Genomic DNA, 19900 nt, shown 5'->3' on the forward strand with positions numbered 1-19900 from the left:
TCAAAGTCATCTTCCTTCAGTGGAGAAAAATGTGTCTGGTGTAAGAAATTGGCTTGTTAAAAGAAAATCAAAATTTAGTGCTAGAATCTCTCCCTCAGAAAAACAAAACATTTCTTTTTCCTGAGATTCTCAATTAGTTCCATGAATATTTTTCTCTTGAACCCCATTATTCTTGCACAATGATATGAGAAAATAAGAGTGATAAGACTTTCAACAACAATTAGGTAGAGAATTGTTTGAAATTTTGTGAATTTTTTTTTTGTTCTCCCCACAAACCGTGGTCTTCTAGACATTCTGCTAGTGGAAACAGGGGTGTGCACTAATCCTTAAATGTGACTAAGATATTGAATGTCATTACAATTTACCTTTACAACTGGAATAACTGGATGTATTGATTTTTTTTTTTTTTTCGTTTAAAAAGACACCTAGAGATTTGCTCTCAATGTTAATTTTTCATAACGTTTGGTGATCATTGAGTAATGTAAAGTGCCATGGAAAAAAATACATATTAAAAATAAAAATTTCCTGAAGGTTCAGAATTCTACATACCTTTTGCTTACTTTTAATTAAACATATAGGTTATTAATATCACAGTAATTCCTGAACAGCATGATGTGTTGTTTGGCTGAAGTCGTACAAAAATTTGAAGAGTATGGTATATAAATTGAGGGGAAAGTGTGTGCATTTAAGAGTACATGTATACATATGTGTTATTTATTAAAACTTCAGGCAAGGATGTTGTCTTCCTGTGAATTCAGAGCCATGAGAGCGGGAAGTCTGCTGCAGAGAAGAACAAAAGCATGGCTGCGCGATAGTATTATCTCTGCAGCAGCAGCAGCCTCCCTGACGGAGGGCTGCGGCGACTATCTAGTCTGTTACACTGCATTTTTTTATTACTGACACCCTGCGTTATTCTGTCAGCTCAGCCGACTAAGCTGTTCCCCGAGTTCTGGCTGGTCACCCTGACTCCGTTAAATGGGAGAAGGAAAGAGAAGGCAGGTGATTTGTACCAAGTGGGGCACGAGGAGATTTCTTTCCTTCGGGGTCAGCGTCCTTCATCGTCCGGGACATGGGGAATTCCAGGACCGCATTTAACCCAGAAACCAGAGTGTCCTATTCATTAGTTGCTGCGCAGAGGGAAGACAGTGAAAGGCTTAATCTCTTCCCAGCTGGGGCCAATAGAGCTGGGTTGATCAGAGTTGCCTGGCTGATGTGCAGTAGCCTGGACCCCGCTGGTCCCTCAGAGACCGCACGGGGCCTAGAGGAGGTCAAGTCAAAGGACACGACCTCAGGGAGCTTCCCCCCCAACTCTTGCCCGCGCAGCCTGCAACTCGGCTCCTGAGCGACCACCGCTACTACAGCAAGGCTAGAGGGCGGGGAGGGGGCGGGTCCCGGAGTGGGCGGGAATAGGGGCGGGGACGAAGAGGGTCCGGAGTTTGTTGGGAAGTGTAGTTTCCAGAACCTCAGGAGCGTAGCTATCCAGGCTCTGCTTGTGGAGTGTGAACTACGATTCCCAGGAGTACACGGGCCCGGCCCGGGAGTCCATGCGCAGTGGGCGCCACATTGTATCCTATCAGGCGAGGAGAGGGTGATGTCACCTGCGAGTTGGTAACCTACGAGCGGCTGTGGAGGAAACTGTTTAACCGGATCCCATTGTACCCGGAGCGCAGAGCCGCCTTTTCAGCATGCAGGGGCTGCTCAGGTAAGGGGGACGTGCCGCGTCGCCCTCCGCACTCATTCATTAAGAGGCACCGCGCGGTGGCGCGGGGGTGGGCGCGCTTCTTCGCGGCCCGGTGCTGGGTTCGCAGCGCGCCCTCCCGCTGCCTTCCCGGAGCTCCCGGGCCAGTAGGTAAATATTAAACCCGTCCTTCAGGTTGGGTCTGGGTGGGAACAGGACCTAGACAGCTCCCAGCTGCCAAGCTGGGTTTGGGAAAATGGCTGCAAGCGCGGCTCAAAGCAAGGCGAGCCCGGGGGAAGGCTCCCCGAGGACGGAGTTGCCTCCCTTCTTTCTTTCTGAGGCGCTTGGATGCCAAGAGAGCCAGCAGGGTACCACTCGCCGCCTTGCCGATGACACGCTGGGGCTCTGGGGCTCTTGGCCTCTGCTGGGTGCTTCGGGCACTGCTACTGTAGGGAGTTGCTGGCCCGGGAGGCTCTGGAAGGGAGAATCCCGAGGTAGGCTTGTTAGAGTGGTAACCGAAGAGGCGGGACTCATTTACTCGTTCGCGTCCCAGCAGAACCCCCGCTATCCCGGGTACCCTCGCCTCAAGACTCATTGGAAAGGGATGGGGTGACTGTAATTTAGGCGAAGTTGGAAGCTCAAGGTCTCAAACGAGAAAGAGGAGGGAAACCCACGTTGCGGAAGGAGCGAGGGGTGTTTGCGGACAGCGGCGAGGGGAGGCTGCGCAGCCTGCGGACCGGGTTCGAGGCGCCACAGGGCGATCCAGCCCCCCGTCCCTTTGGGTAGGGCACACCTTGGTGCCCCTTGCACTGATGGCTCCCTCGACCAGGAGCACTTGAGCTAGGACGAAGAGTCTGCCCGGAGCGCTGCCTGGGCCGTGGTAAAGCGGTGGGGAGAGTTGAATAATCTAACGATACGAGTCGCAGTGGAACAGAAGGGCTGGGTAATCGGTTTTCCCAGCTAGTGATGAAAATCCAACTGCTCGTGATTCGCATGGAGACGTGTGCGAAGCCCAAGAACTCTATATAATAAAGTCCTCTGGACTTCCTTTCCCTAGCAGCCTTATCCTTTCTCTTACTCATTCATCAAACCTTTGCTAAAGGCTCTGTTCTCAAGTTGCTCTCAGCCTGCGATTGGGGTATTCTGCCTCTCGTGCCTATAAAATATTTTAGTGGACCCAGGAATCGAATACACTCCAACCGTCGTTCACTACCGAGCCCCTCACCCTTCGCCCCCCATCTCCAGGATGCTCAAGGAGAGCATTAAGAGTAAATGCCACCCATGACCGTTTTGCTCCCGTTGAGCTAGTAGTTTCCCGAGGCTCGGGAAGGACCTGGTGAATTGAAGCGGAGTTTGCCTGCAAGACGAATCCTGTTGCCATGGCGACTCCTGCCGTCGGAATCTTAACTGCTCCCACTGCTGTTTCAATTCGTCGTGGCCCTGCGGGCAGCTGGGAGGGCGTGGCCAGTAGGTGTGGTCAGATGCTCGCCCTGGGCCCAGCTGCTCTCTCCTGGTCACCGGTTTCACAGTCCTGGCTCTCTCTATTCCCTGTAAATAGCTTGAATACAATTTTTAGACCCCTTTCCCTCTGTCAAGCCCATACCTGGTCTCTCCAGCTCCATCCCCAGAAAAAGCTGTTAAGAGCCTTTGTCCTAAGGCAGACTCCGAAAATTACAACCAAAAGATCTCTTTACTCTTTCACTCTAGCTGCTTCATTTTCCTAATAACATATGTAATAGTGTTGGGAACAGCTTTCTCAAGGAGGGAGTTCTCTGTCATGCGTGAAGAGAGCTCCCTGGCTACCAGTAAAGGTCCTCAATTTGCCCTAAGTGCAATTCTAGGGACAAGTAATGACTGAAATTGAGTTCTGGAAGTCACTGCTATCCCATGTGTTTCTAATGAAATCTAAAAGCCTGCCTAGAGGATTCAGATCCTTGAGAGGGTTGGGATCTAGGAAGCCTGAGTTCTGCTCTGGCATTACTGGCTTCCCCATTCTGGGGTGAACCCTCTGCCTCTGGGGACCTCAGTCATTGTTGACCTGGGGAAAGCAGCATAGAGTGTTTCCTAAAGTTGATTTCAGTATAAAGTCTTGTGACTCTAGGAAGGAGTTGTTCGTTGTCTTTTATTTTTTTCAGAGAAATCTGAAGATGAGAATTTAAGCCCAGCTTTTGACACTGTGACATCGGGTTAATATCTGAGCCCTACTTGTATAGCAAAATAGCCTGGGTCTCATGGTAATCCTTCAAAGTGGGCAAAGCAGCTATATTAATATTTATAATATTAGTTCTACTGTTATTACTATTATCCCAGTACCTGGATGTCTATTTATCTTTTTATTGTAGAATTGTTTAGGTTTTGACTTTTTAGATTCTCGTTGAATGCAGTTATTGGTAATTTAATTGCATTAAGAGTAATTGAGCTATACATTTTGCTTACCTTCTGCTTTCATTTCATACGGTAGTGTATTATCACAGATATTGCAATTAAGGGGTATGTGTATATCTGTTAGCATCAATGCATGTGCATTCACGTGCAGGTAAATGCTTGGGGATGCTGTGTGCCAGGCGGTTGACATTCATCATCTGGTTTTAAGTAGGTGGTTACATCCCCATGAGGAAAGAGTATCAGAAATTTCACTGCACTGATATTTCACTACAAACTACAATTGCCTTCAATTATCTCACTTCTTGATTCCCTGTAATGCTGTTAACAATCCCACCGTTTGTGGGTTTTTCCCACTCAGAGGGTCTTTTGAGAGCAGAGTCTTTGTCTAATCTATCCCTGCGTATCCAGCAATTAAAGCAGTGTTTGGCCATTGGCAGGTGTTTTATAAGTATTTGTAGAACATGATTGGAGATCCAAGATCTATATTCTTTCCACTGATAGTTTTGTCACCAGTTGTAACAGTCCTTAGTTTTCTGTCAAGCAGTTTCATCTCAGCGTAAACCAGAACTCCTGTGCAGCATGTGACTTGAGGCATAAAAGGCCTTCCAAGTGTTTGAAATAATTGAATTGTAACTGTTTGCTTTTGGGATATATTCTCTCACAGACTACCCCCCACCCCCATAATTCTTAATACACTTCTTATTACCCCAAATCAGACATTTCTCAATTTCTCTCTGTTGTACTGTCCTTGGCCCAGATAACTTTCCCAGGAGGTGTACAACAGGAGAATAGGGAGAGAGACCAAGGCAAAGATACCTAGAGACTTCTACTAGGTCATGAGTGACCCCCCAGAAGCACCATTAAGTAGAAAGGTGGACAATAGGTCGCTCATCTGGGGTGGCGTTATTCTATGAACAGGGTAAGTTATTCAGACTGCTGATATGAGAGGAGAACAGGGTAAAGACATTTGCCCAGTATTTGTAGCATTCAGTTATTGTCCAGTAATTTGCATTCTGTGGGTTTTCAGAAGTGTAAATGAGTGAGGAGATGTGATAGTAAAGAGGTTGCAGTGGGCCATGTCCTTGGGTGGTGCTTACAGGAGCTCAGTGAGTAGGTGCCAAGGAATTTGAATCCTGACTTTCTTGCTTTGTGGACACGCCTCTGGGTGTTAAGAATTGGTGTGTCTCTCTGTGTGTGGTTTTATTTGAGCTACTTTGTTTAAAAGGCTGCTTTTACTGTTGATACTGTGGTCATCAGAACAAATAAGGTGTTTACAAATAAAACATAGTTAAGACTGAAAGTGTTTCATTTTGTAAATATTTGGGGGATTGTATAAAGAGTGGCTTTGGCTTGAGAATCTTGAGGTCTTCTGTGAAATTACTTAAAAACTTACAGCTGTTGGATCAGGGGGAACAAGCTTTTCCAACAAAACTTGGTACCACTGATATCCTTAGGTGTTTGGTTCAGGAAATAATCACAGAGGTGGTAACTTCTGTGGGGGCCTTCCCTGGCTTCGCATCATGCCCCTGGCATTTCTAAGTGTTAAGTCTATTCTAGTATTGCAGGAAACAAAGCAACTTTGCCCATTTAGGATAGCAAACTTGTTTAATCTCTATAGGTGGCCCCAGTCAAAACAAAAGTCCTTCTTTTTTGTGGTTTTTTTTCCTTTGGATAAGGAATGTGAGCTCCTGTCACTTATTTTGGTATCAAAATGTCTAACTTGGTAATGGAGGGAATCTTTTAAGTGAGTATATGTATCTTAAACACTTAGAGCATCAGATCATAGTAGTTTGGTCTATTTGAGAGCACAGTTTAGAGGCGACTGCTGCATAGGTAATATTTCAGAACTTGTAAGGAGGACTGTGTCTATAGGTTGGTGGGGCAGGCTGGGGCTGGCTGTCCAAGGATACCTCTCTTGAAGGATGTGTTTGGAGTGGTTGAGGGGTTGATAGATTGGAGTTGAAGGATGGATCTGAAGTGCCCCTCTTCTCCCTTCCTTCAAGCTGCTACTCCGTGGCCCCACTGAAAGAGGGACAGTTGAAGATGAGATGCAAGTGGATCTGGGTGACCTACATTCCACTCTAGCAGACTATTTCCGCAGCAAAAAAAAAAAAAGTGTTTACCTTTGTATTTTCTGGCATCTCCACTGTTCCAAAAACAGAGAAATAAGCATTTTGGAATGAGTTTGCATTCACGGGACACATGTCTAAAAATGATTTGATTAAATCCTAGGAGCGTACCAACGAGCACATAGAGCCTGCCCCACCCCTGCCCATTAATCTGAGGTCACCAAATACACCCTCAGCCTTGGTGAGCTTATTGTCCCTGTGGATGTTTAAGTACTCCTGGCTTTTATCCCATCTATGACTTTCTGCAATGATGGCTCCCCTCATCTGAGCATCTGAATTCTCCTTGCCCTCTCAGTTCCAGCTTCTGGGAAGCCTTCCCTGCCTCGCTCTCCATTTTCACAACCATCCGTGGCACCTTCCTCCTTAAGAGCCCTCAGCCTGACCACACAGCCAAAAATAGTCACAGCTAATGTGATACTAACAGTCAAGCAATGTGAGGTGCTAAGCTGGGGTCAGGCCTTTGCTAATACTTTTCTTGAGCTTTACCATGGCCTCTTTCACAGCTGTAGTGGGTAGGTACTGTTATCACCGTGTTATAGTTGAGGAAACTGAGGCATGAAGAAGTTCACAAACTCACTGAACTCACACAGCTAGTAACTGCCAGACCCGATTAGGGACCCAGGCTTCTAATTCTTTACCTCCACCCCTCCCCCCTTGCACGCACACTCGCACACACATTATTGCCTTGCCTCGGGTTTTCTCTCCACTGAGTAGGAGGAGTCACAACTTCCTTTGTGTCTTTTGATTTAGAAACAGTGCGGGGGTCAATGACAGTAAATAAGGTCGATTGAGACTAAAACTGCCTATTGACTTAAAAGTTTCTTAGAGTCTGATTTTCTGGAACAAAAAATGTTACATGAGATTAGGAATGTTGCATTTGTGTATTTGAATGATAAGAATTTTTGAACTCTCTCCTTTTTGCTTTGTGAATGATTGGCAAATTACTTGAAAAAGGAAATGCTTTTACCTGCCATCTCTGAATCTATATGCGTTAAACCCTCTTGTTACCTGAGATAACTTTTCAGTGGGTTGAATCTTTTATCTGAAGAAAGCCCTTCTCACTCAGAGCAGGGCCATAGAAACCTGTTTTGAGATTTAAGACTCCCATAATTTCTTAGCTTCCCAACTCCCTGTTGTCTTTTAATATTTATGGTGAAAGCTCTTTTGAAAAGAAAATAATGAAAACTTGAGCAGTAGTCAAACATGTCATCTAATGTTGGTTATCCTTAGATGGGTTTCCTGGGTGGTGCTAGTGGTAAAGAACCTGCTTGCTAGTGCAGGAGACATAAGAGACGTGGGTTCAATCCCTGGGTCAGGAAGATCCCCTGGAGGGCATGGCAACCCAGTCCAGTATTCTTGCCTGGAGAATCCATGGACAGAGGAGCCTGGCGGACTACTGCCCATGGGGTCACAGAGTCAGGCACAACTGAAGCAACTTAGCACACATGCTTAGATATTAAGCCTTTTTCCGAACCCTCACCTTAGAAAAGAGGCTTATTTTTACAGTGGAGCAAATTTGGTGCCAAATATACAATTGCAGTTCTTTTAAACCATAGCCACTATTGTGAATTAAATGTGGAAAAACTAGGGAAGTAAGTTCAATTTCCAATGTTGGTGTGATTTCCTGACTTACAATAGATCTCTTACTTCTGGCTTAACACTGGATATTTTGCCACATTGACAATATTTAATGAAGACTATTGAATAAAATACAAATTGTGTCATTTAGGGAAATAATAGGGAAGTTAGGCCCTAACAGCATATTGCCAGGAAAGGAAAATGAAAGCAAAAGGCTTGTTAGCCCTTAAGCTGCTCAAACATAATATTCATTCAACAGACATTAATTTCAGAAGAATTTTTAAAATTCACCTTGTTAGGTTTCCTAAGTATGTCATTCACCTTTACTAATAGCCCGAGCTCTTTCTGTTCCATAAATTGCACCAGGATCAGAGTTGAAGGTTCCCGTTTCTGCTGGGCACACAGTTAGGGTCACCTATTAAACTGGTCTTTGTCATCTTTATTTCTGGGGCGGGGGGGGGAGGGCAGTGGTAGGAAACAAACCTGCTGTATGATTGGCAAACATTGCCCATCTGATGGAGTGTCTGAATTTAGATTTCCAAGTGTAGATAGTCTAGATCTGAGCTTTGGGTATTATCTGGGCAATGCAGATGCCCATCTTCTGTTTTTTGAGATAAGTTCTCATATTCTGGCTTACTGGCTAAGCTCATTTTGTTAGTGATGTACAAGCCAGGTCAAGGGCATGAGTTAGTTTTGCCTGTTCTTGGAGCCACCAACTGCACCTGTAATCCTAGGAACTTTTTTTTTTTTTAATTCTTTGTGCTCCTGGTCACAAAGGAGACTAGACAGTGGATAGACCCTGTGGATATATCAGCATATAGCCCTCATCACTAAGGGCGATGATGGTCCCATATTAGAAAATGAACTGATGAGGGTTTTAGTGTTTTTCAGACCCCATAAGTTAGAGGCAGGGCTTCACTGGCAATTTGCCAAGGAGCTATGTTTCTGCTTCTGACAGGTGTCCTCCTGTGAAGAGTGGGTCAGGAATAGGGGCAGCTTCCTAAAACACAGCCATCATCTTTTCCCTTTCTTAGGGGTGTGACCACAGTCATTAGTGCGTGCTTTGGTGCCCTTTCTGGGCTTCGCTCTTCTCCCATAAAGCTTTTGCAGATTTGTACCCTGGAAGAAGAGTGAAGGATCATGGCCAGAATCATTCACCTGGTGAACTAGATTGTTCACATGCGTCTAGGCTCAAATTTATATTTGTTGCATAGAGTTTTGGTAAAACTGAGCAGTGAGATGTCTAGACACAAGTTAATTTAGTACCTAGTTCTGTGACAAAGGGTTAGACTAGGGACTCTTCTAAATCTTGAGAATTTACTACAAAACTTATTGTAAAAAGGAAATGAAATGGACAAATTAGACCATTTAGAGGTCATTGGTGCATTCTCTGATTCTTGAAAGTTAGTGAAATGGTGGATATAGAAAATGTAATATATGGTTTGGGTCAAGGTAAAGGATTTAGGAATTAAAAAATAAATGCTGCTACAGTTACTCTGTATTAGTGGTGGCTGTTTGATTTAGGATGATGGTGGGAAAAGAAACAACAACATTTCTGCTCTCGTTCCATCTGTGTGTGGCAACCTTGTTTGCCTTAGAGGTGCTCCTTTCCCTGCTCAGCACTCAGTGGTCATTCAAACTTAAAGTCAGAGAGAGTCTGGAATGAATGTTGCTGGAATTGAGGCCAGTAGCTAAGGCTGCATTGTATCCTCAGAATGTTGAATCAAAGGCCTTTTATTATATTTTTGTATTTTAAAATCAAGAGTAGAAATTGGATTGGTCCAGTGTTCTTGCCTGGAGAATCCCAGGGACAGGGGAGCCTGGTGGGCTGCCGTCTATGGGGTCACACCAAGTCAGACACGACTGAAGTGACTTAGCAGCAGCAGCAGCAGAAAACCTCTATGACCCATTTAGGGCTTGACATTCATTGAGGAGGCACGAGGCTGCCTTGGTTCACATTTTCTTAGTTTCTGCTAAGGAATATATGTGTGTGTGCATGTATTTTTTTTTTTTTAGTTTGACCCAGTTTCTTTACAGACTGTGACTGAAGCTACCTTTCTTCCATACGCCACCTTTTTCTACTATACTCCTTGGATTGTAATTTGAGTCTGAAGGACCAGTGACCTACTTCTTTGCTGGTTTTTCTCTCACAGCTTCCCTGTGGGCTAAGGGAGACCGTGATCCTCTGTGGCCAGGTTCCATACCAGGGGAGACACATTCACCGACCTTATAAAGGGCCTTGCCCCTTAACCTCCTACTTAGAATTAAGTAGGAGCAGAGAAGAGATGTGTGGCAGCAGAGAAGAGATGTGTGGTAGCAGAGAAGAGATGGCTTATGTTGTAATTCTCCCAAGCTCAGATTGTTTTTCTGATGGAACAAGTTGGGGGAAGTAGGTGGAAGGGAGGATAGAGGGAGTTATTGGGCTTCACTTATCTTATCATTTGTTTCCCTCTGGATTGCCTTTGTTTATACTGTCTCCTCAGGTCAGGAATTCCTCCAGCAGAAAGCACGCATCCGCACAGGGTTGTTGAGACTGGGGCTTCCTTCTTGTGCTCGAATTGCTGACTTGGCTGTCCTCTCTCCAATTTGATCTGAAAGGAGGGCTGGAATGATTTAACCTGCTTTAAATACTTCCATTACGGGGAAAAGAGATATTAAAATGATGGCTTGTGGGCGAAAGGATTAATGATTTTTCTAATAGGGAAAGGAGATGATGCTGAGAAAGTGTAACACCTATGTCTAACTTCTTTATGTTGGTTGCGAGTTTAGAAACACGTTTGACACCTTGAATGAAATCTCTTCTTCTTTTGGTTGCTGCTTGGCAATTGCACAGAGGAAAAAGAAACACCATTTGATTTTAGGTTCAGTTTTGGGTAATCTTGGTAGTTCCTTTAAACTTTCCTGGGCCTCTATTTCCTCACCTGTGAAACAATGTGAAAATTCTAAAATTTTATGAGAACGAATTCATCCTAACATAATGACCTCACATGGTGTTGTGTGATGTTGATATAATGTCCATTGGGTTCCCCTAGAATGGAGATCAGCGAGGGGGACCTCTGTTTTCTTACTTTCAGAGTTTCCAACCTTAGTCCCTGTCCTCAGCGCAATGTTTCTGAAACCCTCTTCTTGGCTGGAAGCTAAACCCTCGAGGTCTGATCTCTAGTCTAATCTCCTTAACTGAGCAGCCTCTAGTCTTCCCCAGGCTGGGGGCTTAGGAAATTCCATAATAAGGGATGAGGCAAGACTGTGGTGTCTTTGAGTGACCATCAAGTTCTCTTTAAGTCGATCATCTCTTTGAACTAGAATTTGATTACCACCATTGGCACACAGGATGGATGCAGCCAACAGTCATATTTTATTTGGCCAGCACAACGTCATTTTTTAAAATGGAATAACTTTAGTTAACATTTATATTCTGATTGTCACTGGCCTCACCGAACCCTAGTGCCTCATATACGACCACTCCGGTTCGTGTGATACTTTTTAACCTCCTTGGACCCTGAAGGCGTTTGAGTTTTCAATCCCCATTTTAAACCAAATTAAATTGCAGTAAGAGGCTCTGTGGGCTGGCAAATGACCCAATCCAGGGTTTCTTATCTTAGCTGCTGCTGCTGCTGCTGCTAAGTCGCTTCAGTCGTGTCCGACTCTGTGGGACCCCATAGACGGCAGCCCACCAGACTCCCCTGTCCCTGGGATTCTCCAGGCAAGAACACTGGAGTGGGTTGCCATTTCCTTCTCCAGTGCATGAAAGTGAAAAGTGAAAGTGAAGTCGCTCAGTCGTGTCTGACTCATAGCGACCCCATGGACTGCAGCCTACCAGGCTCCTCCATCCATGGGATTTTCCAGGCAAGAGTACTGGAGTGGGGTGCCATTGTCTTCTCCGCTTAATCTCAGCACTATTGGCATTTTAGGCAGGATCCTTCTTTGTTGTTGGGGGCTTTACTGTGTGTGAAGGATGTTCATTAGTGTCCTGGGCCTCTACTCACTAGTAGCAACTTTTCCCCCAGTTATGACACCAAAAATGTCTTCAGATGTTGTCAAATGTACCCTGGGGAGCAAAACTGGGTCCAGTTGAGAGTCAGTTGGCAGATTTTGGATGGCCTGGGCATTTTAAACATTGGACCAGGCTTGGATATTTAAGGATAAATCAGAATTCATCTGGGAAACTGAGCTACCGTGCTGTGTTGTTTTTTTTTTTTTCCCCAGGAGTGGGGGTAGTTGGTTAGAACAGGGTAAAAAGGTCAGTGAATCAGACCCTTCGAGGTCACTTCTTCATTCTTCCATGACCACTGCCTGGGAGGCCAGCCATAGTTTAAGGACATTTCCTTGGTCACAACAGGGGGCTCTGAGGCACTGATGCTGGGTCAGGGCAAGCCCCCCAGAACTAGTGCGCAAACAACTCTGTAATACATAGCTTGTGTTGGTGGATCAGTAAAGTGATCTGTGGATGAAGATGATGAGGCTTTGGGAAAAGAAAAAGTCAAAGACCAAGATGCTTAAAAAAAAAAATAAAGCTTTTAAAAAATAACAGTTTATCTCAAATCAGCAGTCAGGGAAGAGCTCTGAAAGGAACTAGCAGCAGACTGATGTCCCCCACCCCTCTTTTTTCCCTCTCCCTCAAAAAAGAATGTTTGTAAAACTCGACTCAAAAACGGGCTTTGGCAACACTTAAACTTGCCTTGCCTCCCAGAAAAACATTGGCCAAGTTTCAGTGTACAGAGGGAGAGTGTTGTGAAGTTTTAATTAACCAATCCAAGCTCAGTCCTTGAGCAACTAATCCAGCGATAATGCTTAGGGAAGCACACAGTTTCAGTTAAAACATAAACCATCAAGTCTCTTCTTAGAGGGGTAGGCGGGACTTCTAAAGGGATCCATGCCTCTTCCTAAACACTGTTGGTTCTGTATCCTGGTTGGGAATCATAATTCTCCATGGTGGTTTAAAGAAATGCCTTGGTATCACCTCTCATCCTTCAGAATGGCTGTCATCAAAAGACCACAAAAACAAATGTTGGTGAGGATATGGAGAAAAAGGAACTCTCGTACACTGTTAGTGGGAATGTGACTTGATGCAGCTACTGTGGAAAACTGTATGGAAGTTTCTCAAAAAAACAAAGAGAAGTACTATATGACCCAGAAATTCCACCCCTGGGTATATATCTGAAAAAATCAAAAACACTCATTTGAAAAGATACACGTACCCCAGTGTTTGTAGCAGCATTGTTTAGGATTGCCAATATAGAGAAGCTACCTAAGTGTCCATCAACAGCTGGACACGGATAAAGAAGATGTGTATATATATAATGGAATACTACTTAACTATAAAAAAGAACTTGCCATTTGCAGCAACATGGATGACTTGGAAGACAGTAATATGCTAAGTCAAATAAGTCAGAGAAAGATATTCTATCATATCACTTATTTGTGAACTATAAAAAATACAACTACTAAATATAACAAAAAAGAAGCAAGACTCGTAGAAAACAAGTGATCACCAGTGGGGAGAGGGATAGAGGGGCAATATAAAGGTGGGTGGGTATTAGGTACAAACTATTGGGTATAAGACAGGCTGCAAGGATGTGTGTACAACATGGGGAATATAGCCAGTATTTTGTAATAACTGTAAATGGAATGTAACCTTTAAAAATGTATTTTTTTTTTTTTTTTAATGAGATGCCCAGGGATTCTCATTCAGTAAATTTAGGATTTGGGCCCAATCTTCAGGATTCTTAAAGCTCCCATGGTAATTCTGATATTTAGCCAGGACTGAAAACTGCTAGGAACACAAGATCCTTGTGTTTGGGAAATGTGGTTATAGTTGCAAAGGTGTGCTGGCCTGGATGGCTGGGTGGTTAAATGCACTGCTCTTTTTTCATTTTTTTGTTTGTATCTGTTTTGATATGAATATTTTGTTTTCCACAACTTTGAATTTATGAAAAGGATAAGTCTTTTATGTGTGGTATAGTGTGCATTACCTAATACATGGAACCTAATGAAAGTGAAAGAAGAGAGTCAAAAAGTTGGCTTAAAACTCAACATTCAGAAAACTAAGATCATGGCATCTGGTCCCATCACTTCATGGGAAATAGATGGCCAAACAGCGGAAACAGTGTTAGACTTTATTTTTTTGGGCTCCAAAATCACTGCAGATGGTGATTGCAGCCATGACATTAAAAGACGCTTACTCCTTGGAAGGAAAGTTATGACCAATCTAGATAGCATATTAAAAATCAGAGATATTACTTTGCCAACAAAGCTCTGTCTAGTCAAGGCTATGGTTTTTCCTGTGGTCAGGTATGGATGTGAGAGTTGGACTGTGAAGAAAGCTGAACGCAGAAGAATTGATGCTTTTGAAGTGTGGTGTTGGAGAAGACTCTAGAGAGTCCCTTGGACTGCAAAGAGATCCAACCAGTCCATCGTAAAGGAGATCAGTCCTGGGTGTTCATTGGAAGGACTGATGCTGAAGCTGAAACTCCAATACTTTGGCCACCTGATGCGAAGAGTTGACTCATTGGAAAAGACCTTGATGCTGGGAGGGATTGGGGGCAGGAGGAGAAGGAGACGACAGAGGATGAGTTGGCTGGATGGTATCACCGACTCTATGCACAAGAGTTTGGGTGAACTCCAGGAGTGAGTGATGGACAGGGAGGCCTGGCGTGCTGCGATTCATGGGGTCGCAAAGAGTTGGACACAACTGAGCGACTAAAGTGAACTGAATTCGAGTTTTTTATATTTTGGTAGACTGTACTGAGATAACTTGTGAAAGTTATTCTCTCCTTTTCAAGATGCTTCCTTGGGGTGATTGAATATGCATGTTAATCTTTTTTTTTTTTTTTTTTTAAAGCAAAGGAGACAAAAAGCACCCAATGGCCAATACCATGAGTGCCCTTGGATAAACTGGGTGGGAGTAAAAGCTCTTATTAGCCTCTGTTCTAGAAAAATCTAGATTCCAGACGGCATCTAGATATTTCACAGCAAAGTTAAACTCAGGTTCCTGTCAGACTCGTCTCTGGCTTCATAAAATTGAGGCAAATTTGTTTGCCGCAGGTTTCCTTCCTCGGCTTATGCCATGGGCCATCATTCAGGACTTTAAAGTCCTGCATTGTAAACTATCAGAGGTGGGAAATACAGTAAAATGGCTCATTTTACTTGCATTTTACTTAGAATAATCAGATTAGATCCAAATATCTATCTAGCATAGCAGAGGCAAGTGAATAAGTTTAAGGAGAAAATATTGTACCTGAGCCTTGTATGGCCTATTTCATAAGCTATGGAAGTGTCCCCTTAAAGCATCATTTGTTTATTCATTTGGCAGGTAAAGAATGTTTTGATACTGGATGTGAACATATCAAAATGCTGTTTTATATCCCAGCTTTCCCCCTTTGGAATGCAGAACTCTTGTTTTACTAAATAAAGCTCAGATTATCCTCTATCTTCAGCTTCTGAAATAAAAAAAATTACGTTGTGCAATAGGTGAAGACTCTCCCCAATGAAAGATTCTTTGCTTCCACTGGCAAGTAATTTCATGTTTTGCTTATTTGGATCATGTCCACATTTTCAAAGGAATGTAACCAGCATCAGTTATAGGAAGCAATGCTCTACAATCTCAAATCAGTTTTTCCAGTATGTTATTCCTGCAGATCCAATCTTTTATCCTCAGCTCTTTTCTCTCCTAAATGCCAATTTTGAGTCTCAGATGGCCATGCTTTGTATTAGAAAAAAATTTGTTAGCATGACATGATATTAAAGAAAGAATGGCAGTTAAAAAAAAAGGCAGAATACAGCTTTTTATTTTTTTTTAGCGTTGATGAAAATGTTCTAAAATTATTTATAATGGTTACACAGTTTATAATTATACAAAAACCCTCTAAACTCTTTAAATGAATGAATTTTATGGTGTGAATTATATCAAAATAAAGCTTTTATATATAAAAAAAAAGACTAAAAAGAATCAGACTAAGTAAAACCTTAGAATTTAGACCTTGAGGATGATATCTTGGCCTTACTTTTCTCTCTCTTCATGTACACCTTAATTTTTTCTCTAAATAGATAACATGGACAAAGAATAACTGTGATCATTCCTCAGGACCACCTGAACCGTGGGAAACTTTGTTACAATGACATTTTTTTGTAATGAAATATGGCTCATATTTTTCTCATCCCTCTTAATTGTGAGCTAGGGCATGAAGGGTTAGACAGGTTTGCAAAATTTTATACCTGTGTGATGATAAGCTAAGATTTTGGCTTAGTTGCAGTTTGCTTTAAACTTGTTCTGTTCCATTATTTTGCAGAATGTTTCTGCTATAGAAGCTGTCACACTGTAAAAAGTACTCAAGTATATAATCTTGTCTGTAATACTGTGTATGTTGGAAAGGAATATTTCATTTATAACGGATTATGTAACTCAGGGTTTCTCAAATTTGGATTCATGATCATTTCAGAACCACTGCATTAAAAGTTAAATTGCTGAATGTTGAGGTACTCATTTGATGCCATTGGGATCAAAAACTCGTGTAGAGGTAGACTTAGGTTCTATTTGGGTATACGATGGTTTTCCAGACACATTAGTTTTATTGCTGCATAATGAACTACCACAAATTTAGCAGCTTAAAACCCCACCAGCTCAGAAGTCTAGGCATGCTGTGGCCAGGATTCTCTGCTCGCAGTCTCATCAGGCTAAAACTAATGTGTCAGCCAAAGCCACAGTTCTCATCTGGGGCTCAGGGGATTCCTCCAAGCTGTCTGGTGGTAGTTGTTGTTGGTCAGTTGCTAAGTCATGTCTGAATCTTTGAGACCCCATGAACTGCAGCATGCCAGGCTTCCCTGTCTTTCACTGTCTTCCAGAATTTGCTCAAACTCATGTTCATTGAGTCAGTGATGACATACAACCATCTTATCCTCTGCCACCCCTTCTCCTCTTGCCATCAGTCTTTCCCAGTATCAGGGTCTTTTCCAGTGAGTGGGCTTTTTGTATTGGAGGTGGCCAAAGTATTGGAGCTTCAGCTTCAACATCAGTCCTAATGAATATTCAGGATGCAGAAGTTATTACCTTGTGTCTGTAGGACTGAGGGCTTCCCAGGAGGCGCTAGTGGTAAAGAATCTGCCTGCCAGTGCAGGAGACACAGGAGATGCAGGTTCACTCCCTGGGTCAGGAAGATCCCCTGGAGTAGGAAATGGCAACCCACTCCAGTGTTCTTGCCTGGAGAAACCCATGGACAGAGGAGCGTGGAGGGCTACAGTCCGTGGGGTCACAAAGAGTCATAAGCACATAAGGACTGAAAACTAACTGCTGGCCAGGAAGTGCCTGCTTTTAGCTCCTAGCTAGAGACCTACATTTCCATGGCCTACATTGGAAGTTCACAAGAGGATATTTAGTTTCTTCTTCTAGGTCACTTCTTTTCTGCCATCAGCCAGAGAAAGGGATGATTTTATGGTCTCACCTGAATTGGTCAGGCCCACCCAATATAATCTCTCTTTGACCATATAATGTAACATAATCATAGGATTGATAGCTCATCATTTTCATAGGTTCCACTCACTCTCTAAAGATTATGGGGCATCATTTCAAGTTCTGCTTTTCATACTGGATAACAGAAATTATGCCAGTATATTGCTGATGATTATTAAGGTGAAAAATCCAAAATCCCAAAATGAATGATATTTCACAAGGTATGCTTTAGGACCTCTCCCACTGCCCCCCTCCCACCTACCCCATCTTTTAAAAATATCTCCCCCACAAACTTACTGCTTTCCATTACTACTTTTCTTGTTTCAAGTAGAATGAAAATGACAATCAAAAAAATTTTGTTATTAAAATTTCCTACACAAAAATCCAAATGCAAAGAATGATTAATATAGGTTTAATATATTAAACCTGTATATTATAGGTATACTTATATGGAGCTGTTACATCAGTTATCAGTTCATGTTTAATCTTTCTACCTCCAATTACTTTTTATCAACTCTGGGATTATTTTAAAGTAAATTCTAGACATTTTATAATCTCATCTGTAAATATTTTAATATTTAGTTTATGTAAAAAAATCAGGACTCTCTTTTAAAAACATAACTAAAATCTCTTATTGTATCTAAAATAATTTATATTATACCTTTAAAGTTACAAAACATTTCATCAGTTTTCAAATTTACTGTTAACTTTTTAAAAAGTTTATTGAACTCAGGATTCCAGTAAGGTTCATACACTGCAATTAAAAAAAAAAAAATGTCCCGTAAGCCTCTTTAAATCTCATGTAGTATTTTTCCTTGCAGTTTACTTGTGAGGAGAACTGGGTTATTTGTCCTATAGCATTTTCTACAGTCTGGACCTCATGGCAAAATACCTTTATTTCCCCTGTTTCCTTTAAGTTAGTTAAGATGAAAATAATCAATACCATGGACCTCTCTTGTCCCTAGAGGTAGAAAAGCTCATTTGGTAAGAAGAATGCATACATGTTGTTTACTAGAATGTAAACTATTTGGTAAAAGCTCAGTTGGTAAACAGAATGCATCCGTTATGGTTTACTGTCCATGTGTGTACAGGTATTTAGAGATATATCTGAGAGTAAAGCAAGTATGTTAGGTTTTTCAAATTCTTATTATTGAGAGGAGTCTAAGAGTTACATACTCAGAGTGAATTAGTGTTTAAATTCTTGTGAAAAATATATCACATACAGATGCCCTAAGTGATACTTAGATTTATTTAGTAGTCCTTTAGCCTAAGTGTTTTTTGTTCAATAGAATTTAGCGTCCATAAAAGAAAAAAAATTTTTTTTAAGGAGGAAGATGTTTCAGTTTTGAGTTTTGGAAAATAACCAGATTATTAAAATTGTGCTGATCACGAAATAATTGCTTTTCTATAATAGGACTTTGCTAGTTATTTCATATCTGTAGGCTCTCCAGAGGTGTGTCCTGTGGCCTCAAAGAAGGTGATATATATTTTAAATCCGAACCGTTGGAATATTCTATTTTAAAAACTGCAACACTTAATATTGTTTTAAGAGAATAACTTTATATGACTACCATTGAAGGAAAGTAGAAGAGGCTTTCCTGTTTAAATTTTATTTTGAAGGAAAAAATAGAATTGGGTTGAGAGAAGTACTGATAAAAAAGCTTCATTGAGAGCATAACAGTTTAGCATGGGGGATATAAAACTTTTTCTGTAAAGGGCTAGATATTAAATATTTTAGTCTTGGTAGGCCATGCTGGTCCTGACAACTATTCAACTCATTGTTGTAGGAAAAGCAGCCATAGGCAGTATGTAAACACATGGGGATGGCAAGTTAGGAAGAACTGGCATCTTGACGATATTGTCTTACCCGTGAACATGGAATAGCTCTCCATTTACTTAGTTCTCTCGTTTCATTCACTAGGCTTCTGCAGTTTCTGCCTATAGATCTTGTACATGTTCTGTTAGGTTTATACTGAAGTATTTCATTTCTGGAGTGCTAAGTTGTGTCATGTTGTTAATTTCATCTTCCACTCATTTATTGTTGGTATACAAGAAAGCAGTTGACTTTTACAATTAACCTTGTATCTTGGAGATTTTTTGTAGATTTTTTTTTTTTATTAAGTCAAGAAAGTTCTCTATGCCTTGTTCACTGGAAGTTTTTAATCATAAATGGGTATTGCTAAGTCACTGCAGTCGTGTCCGACTCTGTGCGACCCCATAGATGGCAGCCTGCCAGGCTCCCCCGTCCCTGGGATTCTCCAGGCAAGAACACTGGAGTGGGTTGCCATTTCCTTCTCCAATGCATGAAAGTGAAAAGTGAAAGTGAAGTCGCTCAGTCATATCTGACTCTCAATGACCCCATGGACTGCAGCCTACCAGGCCCCTCCATCCATAGGATTTTCCAGGCAAGAGTACTGGAGTGGGGTGCCATTGCCTTATTGAACTTCACCAAATACTTTTTCTGCATCTGTTAATATTATCACGTGATTTGCTTACCTGGGATTAATCTCGCTTCCTTTTGGTGTATAATTCTACATTTGTGTTGGATTCAGTTTGTTAATATATTGTTGAGGACTTCATGTTACGTTCCTAAGCAGCATTGGTTTATAGTTTCCTTGCAATGTTTTTGTCTAGTTTTGCTAACAGCGTAATGCTGGTCTCATAAAAAGAGTTAGGAAGTATTCC

The 19900-nt window shown here is 42.2% G+C and overlaps 1 protein-coding gene across 2 annotated transcripts in view; it reads left to right on the forward strand.

Annotated features, from left to right (window-relative positions):
* Positions 1-1562: 1562 nt before the first annotated feature.
* Positions 1563-19900, forward strand: part of DAAM1 (dishevelled associated activator of morphogenesis 1) — a 191846-nt gene continuing 173508 nt past the window's right edge. Inside the window, exon 1 of one of the 2 annotated variants that reach the window (XM_070797677.1) lies at positions 1563-1702. The gene's annotated coding sequence lies outside the window, so the exon portion shown is untranslated. Of the gene's footprint in view, positions 1703-1725; positions 1850-19900 lie in introns of those variants that run through there. The other variant, XM_070797679.1, reaches the window with a different exon arrangement.

This window comes from Bos indicus, chromosome 10, assembly GCF_029378745.1.
Source record: "Bos indicus isolate NIAB-ARS_2022 breed Sahiwal x Tharparkar chromosome 10, NIAB-ARS_B.indTharparkar_mat_pri_1.0, whole genome shotgun sequence".
NCBI lineage: Eukaryota > Metazoa > Chordata > Mammalia > Artiodactyla > Bovidae > Bos > Bos indicus.